This window comes from Salvia miltiorrhiza, unplaced genomic scaffold, assembly GCF_028751815.1.
Source record: "Salvia miltiorrhiza cultivar Shanhuang (shh) unplaced genomic scaffold, IMPLAD_Smil_shh original_scaffold_302, whole genome shotgun sequence".
Classification (NCBI taxonomy): Eukaryota; Viridiplantae; Streptophyta; class Magnoliopsida; order Lamiales; family Lamiaceae; genus Salvia; species Salvia miltiorrhiza.
The window spans coordinates 204687-211854 of NW_026651523.1; positions in this window are offsets into that span (position 1 = coordinate 204687).

Consider the following 7168-nt stretch of genomic DNA (forward strand, 5'->3'; position numbering starts at 1 on the left):
TCCTAATACATAAGTTAATTTTCAAATATATAAGTTATTTTATTCACAAAAATATAATTTATTTACTATTTTTTTGTAAATAAATGATGTTAATTAGATACTTAATCCAAATATTACTACATATAGTATAAAATATAGTAAGACATTTAATGAATAATCTTATGTTTTTAAGATAAATCACTTCACGAGCTTGTTCACGAGCTAACGAGCCGAGCATCGTCATGCTCAAGCTTGGCTTGTTTAGCTAAACGAGTTGTTTATTAAATTACCGAACAAGCTTTTATCAAGTCGAACATCAAATAGCTCACGAGTAGCTTGGCTCGTTTACAGCCCTACTCGTATGTGAAAAAGCTTCATAATGATTATTGAAATAGCTAGAAATGAAATCCTAATTAGTAACTTAAATCAATACATTTTTTCTATTGTCAATCTAATTCATTCTGAATCCCAAAAAGAATCTCAAATTTCACCAATATTCTAGAAAATAGTCTAATATTATTCTATGAAGAAATCGAAATGTTACATTAATTATACACCTTAATCATCCGTACCAAATGAGATCTTTGACGATGCCTTTCTATTAATTGCAAAAATATTATCACTCCAAAAATAGAGTGATAATATTACCCCTCCTTCAAGTGAAAAGAAGGAATGAAAAATGGTGAATCTCTCTTTTGTAGAAAATGAGGGAAAAGAAAGGAGGCATTTAAAGACATAAATTTTTATTAGGGTAAATATCACTTTTTGACTAAGTGCGTATTGTTCCAGCCAAGTGCCATGTAGTTATTACACGTCAACATTAAAAAAAAGAAAGAAAGAAAGTAAATACACTCAAGAAAAGAAGCGTGTCTGACTTCTCAAAACTTAAGTGACAAATCCCTGAAAATATACACCCCAGCGTTGAACCCTAGCCCCGGCAGTGATTGCGGCAGAGTGTGGATGGAATCACAAGGAATTGAAGGTTGCAATCAAAACCCTAACCACCATGGCCGCCCAAGCTGAGGGCCTTGCGTTCTCGAAAGGCCCACTCCCACCAACACTCAATCTTTGAACTCCCTGCACCAATTCAATCACAAAATCCAATCAAAATTGTATAACTTTGCAGAAAGATTCCAACCCTTGCTCATATTTATGAGACCTATGGTGCTCAAAATTCAATCTAGTTTAAATGAAATATTTGTAGTTCCAGGCACAAAGCACCTAACTAAAATCAATGCATGAGTGCACAATGGCATAATCAATCAATAATTCGACCAAACTATACCTAATAATTTACTGAAAATTAAGATAATACTAAAATGCCAAATATTTAACAGAAAACAGAGATAATAGTACAAGTATTTTACAGAAAACTAATATCATATAGAGGAAAGCAACAGTCTATGTCACCATATAACAGATAACTGGATTTGGAATTTGAAATCCTCATCTTTCTTTATCATGCCCCCTTGTGTGCAGCATTATATATATGTAAAAAAAAAAAAAAAATTATATATGTTTATATTTTGAATTAACCGTTAGAATCGTTAGAATCTTTTTCTTTAGGAAACAGGATTGAACCGTTAGTTTTGAGAAGCCAGTCATGATTCTAATTACATGTATTTATTTTATTTTGAGAAGTCAGGCACGCTTCTTTTCTTACGTGTATTTACTCTCTCTCTTTCTTCCTTTTTTTTTTTTTTTTTTTTTTTGTTTAATGCTGACGTGTAATAGCTATATGGCACAGGCACTTGGCCAGAACACGTCATTTACAGTAGCTGAAAATTTTTTGCGGGCCACAAATAAGAAAAAAAATGAAACGATGTGTATTGTTTTGTATAAATATGCTTAGGGTAGGATAAGTTTGAGAAAATGACCAAACGATGGGCCAAAAAGTGATATTTACCCTTTTTAGTATCCCTTCTTTTCTCATGATAGATTTATCCATCAAAGAGAACACACCCTAAGAAAATATATTTAATGTTATTTGGATAATGTAATTTATATGTAATTGTTTCTATTTCTCCCTCATTTTTTGATCCACATATTAGTTTTACAAACATTAAATAAGGTTATAAGAGCATTGGCAACGCCTACACGATAGCAGCTTACTCGTGTAAGTCTGTTATCGTATAAGCGTTGCGGGCGGAGGTTACACGAGGGCTACACATTCTATCGTGTAGCCCTTTAAACAGTTGAAAATATATAAAAAAAAATTCAAAAATTCAAATTTTGAATGAAATTGGCAGCTTTGACTCCTCGGTTTACGTGCCAAAATTTGACCGTTTGAAATTATTATTATTATTATTATTATTTTAATTTTTTCTTCTCTTTATAAATCCATCTTCCTCCTTCTTCTTCCTCACTTTCACTCCACTACAATTCTCCTTCATCTTTCACTTTCATTCCTTCTTCTTCCTCCTTCAAGCGCTTTTATCTTCTTTCTTCCGACAATGGCGGAATCCGACCACGGTTCTTCGTCTGATTCATCTGACGGTGTAGCTCATGCGATCATGGAGGAGATAGAGTTGCAGAAACAACTGCTTGCTCACATCTATGCCCAGCCGGCGCCGGAGGCGGGACGTGTGAAACGTCCCCGATCTTACGTCCACCGTGATAGAGAGAAAGCCCATCTACGTCTTATGCAAGACTACTTCAACGACAATCCGACGTACGGACCTATATTTTTCTGGCGGCGTTTTCGAATGCAGAAGGAGCTGTTCTTGCGCATCGTGGAGGCTGTTCAAGGTGAAGATACTTTCTTCCAGATGACCACTGATGCAATAGGTTGGGACTCTCTTTCCCCGTTGCAGAAATGCACGTCGGCTATCCGCCAGTTAGCCACCGGCATCAGTGCGGATACTTTTGACGAGTATCTCAGAGTCGCCGACTCCACCGGGCGTGTATGCCTCAAGAAGTTCTGCAAGGCGGTCATCCGGGCTTTTGGAGCCCATTATCTGCGCCGTCCAACGCCGGAGGACATCACACGCCTTACCCAGATGCACGAGGCGCGACACGGATTTCCCGGGATGCTCGGGAGTCTTGATTGTATGCATTGGGGGTGGAAGAATTGCCCAAGGGCGTGGCACGGCGCCTACACACGCGGGGATCAGGGAGAGCCCACCTTGATATTGGAGGCCGTTGCATCCCACGATCTGTGGATTTGACATGCCTTTTTCGGTGTCGCTGGTTCGAACAACGACATCAACGTTCTCAACCAGTCGCCTCTCTTCGCCGACGTGTTGGATGGAACTGCCCCGCCTGTGCTCTTTCAGGCGAACCATCGCTACTACCAGATGGACTACTACTTGTGCGACGGCATATATCCGGAGTGGAGGAGACGCTGCAGATCCGGAGGCGAGCGAACTGGAGTAGCCCTCACCTCACCAGAGGCGGTGGCGGCGAGTTAATACTGCAGTTGGCTGGAGAATTAGAGGAATAAGCGATGGCGACGAGGGCGGCGTGAGGCGGCGACGCGAGTTGTGGAGGCGACGACGCGAGTGATTTTTTCTTCGTGGAGCGTTACTGATCTGGGTGGATTAAGATTCTTTGTTTATGGATTGAGAGATAATAGGGCTGAGAATTGATGGAAATTTGGTGTCCGCATCTCGTAAATGTGGGAGGGGAGGGATAGAGACTTATCAACATTCGAAGATCTGATGATGCATGTTTATCTAAACCTCAATTCAATTTTACTTTCTTCAAGTTAGTTTAATTGCAAGGACTGGAAATTGGGGAAAAGGGCTAGAAATTGGGGAAATTGTGGAAGAAGATGATGTGTGAATTGAGAGTATTTTCTAATTATTTTATAATGGTGGTTAATTAATTAATTAATTAATTGAAATATTTTGGTTAATGTTCTTGAATTCACGATTAGATCTATGAATTCAGAACTTAATGTTTTTGAATTCACAACCAGCGCGATGAATTCACAATTTAATATTCTTGAATTCACAAACAAATCTATGAATTTACAACTAAAACTTGAATTCACAACTAAAATAAATTATATTTTTAGTTGTGAATTCACAAATAGATCTATGAATTCACAATCGGCTCAATGAATTCATAATTTAATGTTCTTGAATTCACAACCAACTCAATGAATTCACAAATTAATATTCTTGAATTCACAACCAAAATAAATTTTAGTTTTAGTCGTGAATTCAAATTTTAAAAACTCAAATTCACAACTAATTGAATTCACAACCAAAATAAATTCTGGTTGTTAATTAAATTTTGATTGTGAATTCGACTGGTTGTGAATTCACAACCGAAAAATTATGATTGTGAATTAAATTTTGGTTGTGAATTCACAACCAAAAGATTTTGGTTGTGAATTAAATTTTGGTTGTGAATTCGATTGGTTGTAAATTCACAATCATAAAATTATGGTTGTGAATTCGACTGGTTGTGAATTGTGTGAATTCACAAAAAAATTTGGTTGTGAATTCACACTGATTGTGAATTGCGGATTTTTTAAAGGGGTGATGTTTAAAGGGTAAATGAAGTGGCCATTTTTTTTTATGATGTGCTTGATCTACATAGGCTCAGTGGTCTTGTGTTACTCTTAGATTTTTGTGCCTATTTCATGATGTAGCTTGACTTCATTAGTATGTTTACTTTTCACAAAAAGTTTGGAACATCCATGTAAATATTGCTATATTTACAAGGTTAGACCTGTTAGGATTTTATTAGTGTTGAAATACGAAAATTATAACTGGCCTTTGTATATGTTTGCATATATTCGTATACCACTCAAACCCTTGGCTTGGTTATAGAGGTTTCCTTTTTCGTGTATTCTTTTTAGTTACACGAATAGACTACTGCCTTCAATAGTTTGGTGCATTCAATAATAAATTCTTCCAAGTTTATATACCTTCAATTTTTACTTTCACACATTCATAAGACGGATGCAACACTAGCATTTCAGCAATTTAATTTAAATATCACAAGTTAACGAATGATTGTGTAGCTGATGTGTGAACTTCACTTTGAAATAGTTGATGTGGACTTAACTTAATTATTTCTCTCATTTTGATTCATACATACCACTGCAAGAATAAAGAAGCTGAAAAAACCTTGATATTTTCAATGTTTATTGGGAAATCTGATCTACTTAAAAAAAATGACAAAAAATGAAACGAACATTGTGTTGGGTATCTTCGTCTAGCCAGGGTTCCACCTCTTGTTTCCCGAACCTCCTGTCTTCCTCACTCGTGCTCAAGCACTTGAATCTTCGTCTTCTTCTTCTCCTATGTAGACCCTTGAATTCGCTGCTCTGGAGACTTGGCTTCGCTGCACTGGAGGACTTCGACTTCTCTGCTTCGGAGCGAATTCTCTGCTCGGGGCGACTTCCCTGCTCGGAGCGAATTCTCTGCTCGGGGCGACTTTTCTGCTCAGAGCGAATTCTCTGCTCGGGGCGACTTCCCTGCTCGGAGCGAATTCTCTGCTCGGGAGTGCCTCGACTCCGCTGCTCAGGGGCGCCTCGACTCCTCTGCTCAGGAGCGCCTCGACTCCGCTGCGCTGGCCTTCGACTCCTCTGCTCAGGAGCACCTCAACTCCTCTGCTAAGGAGCGCCTCGACTCCTCTGCTCATGAGCGCCTCGACTCCGCTGCTCTGCTCCTTTGTCGACTTCGCTGCTCTGCACAAACAGGAAGAAAGCAAGCAAGTAAAAGGAACAACAGGAGACCAAAAAAAAGAGAAGAAAAATAGGGAAGTCCAGAGGAGATTCGAGGTGGGAAAATGTGTCCTTGGACACTTTGGCTCAGATTTTCCCACAGTAGGCTCGGCTCTTCCAGCAGCTCAATGAATCACGGCAAAGGAACAGGAGAAACAGATCAGCACCACAATCCCGATTGCACAGCCACCAGCAGCAGGAATCCGATGGACAGGATTCCGATGGCTTGCACACCCACAAAGTATCACCAAACCAGGAAACCGATGGACAGGAATCCGGTGATACAAGCACTCAATCGAAGCGAAGTTCACTCCCACAGTCACCAATCAGGAAACCACGAACAGGAATCCGGCGACACTTCAAGAAGGAATAACAAAGCCTTCTGAGTCAAACAGTGTGTAAAACTTTCCTTCTTCATTGAAAGACTTGCAGTAGGGATAAAAAGGAGTGGAGGTCATTGGGAAGGGGGGTGGAGCATTGAATTCAGAGGTGGGAATCGAGGAGACGGGCGGCGGAAAAGATGGAGCGACGCATATGGGATAGTGGGCTAGGGTTTTGGAAATGGGCCGGGTAGCATATTTGGGCTAGGGAAGAGTATTGGGCCAGAGGAGTTAATGATTATTGGGCCAACTCTCCACACATTGTGCTTAAAAATTACATCTTATAAGCTCTTAAAAATTACATCTTATAAGCTCTTGAAACTTCTTATAAGCTCCAAGAACTTATAAGCTCTTTAAAATAAGCTTAGCCAAACACCCTCTTAATGGAAGAAGAGAGAGAGAGAGAGAAAAACAAAAACATTTCAAACATAAACCAGAGTATTATATAGATTGAAGAGTCACCAGGGGACTTTGTCAACAACATTTCAACAAAAACACAAACCATCCAGCATTTCATAATAATAAAAAAAAGAACACAAACCATCCAAAATCAAATCTACTTTCACATGTCATAAACCTCCTCATGCATTGTTGCCCTCTCTTCATAGGGAGTCCACGCCCTGAACCCGGCTACGCTGCTGTCATCTTCATGTCTCTTCCGGCAAATTCCGCCGTTTATAATCACACACCTCTTCAGATTAGAAATCTGAGATTTAATTAATTAAATTCCATTTTCCTTAATTACCATTGCAAGGAAAGCTCCAACAGCTGTCTTCTTAATGCGTCGCTGGGCTGCTCCATCACTCTCTTCCTGCGAATTCCGCCGTTTATGTTGATAGCGATCAAGCCTGGCTTCTCTCTCTTCCTGCAAATTCCGCTGCTGTTTATGTTGATAGGACATAAAGACATCGAGGAGGGATGTCTTCGACGTATGCTCCTTGAATGTTTTAAGCATCATCCAACCTTTTATGTCGCTCATCCTTTGTATGTCTTTCCTGTCAGTCACTGGCATGTTGTTCTCCTTAACAATTTGATTCGCCCCAAAAAAATTGAGTTTGACAAATCCTTTACGATGTGCCACTTTACAGGAAAGCTTCCACTCCTTTTATCTCTGTGGAAATCCACTGGG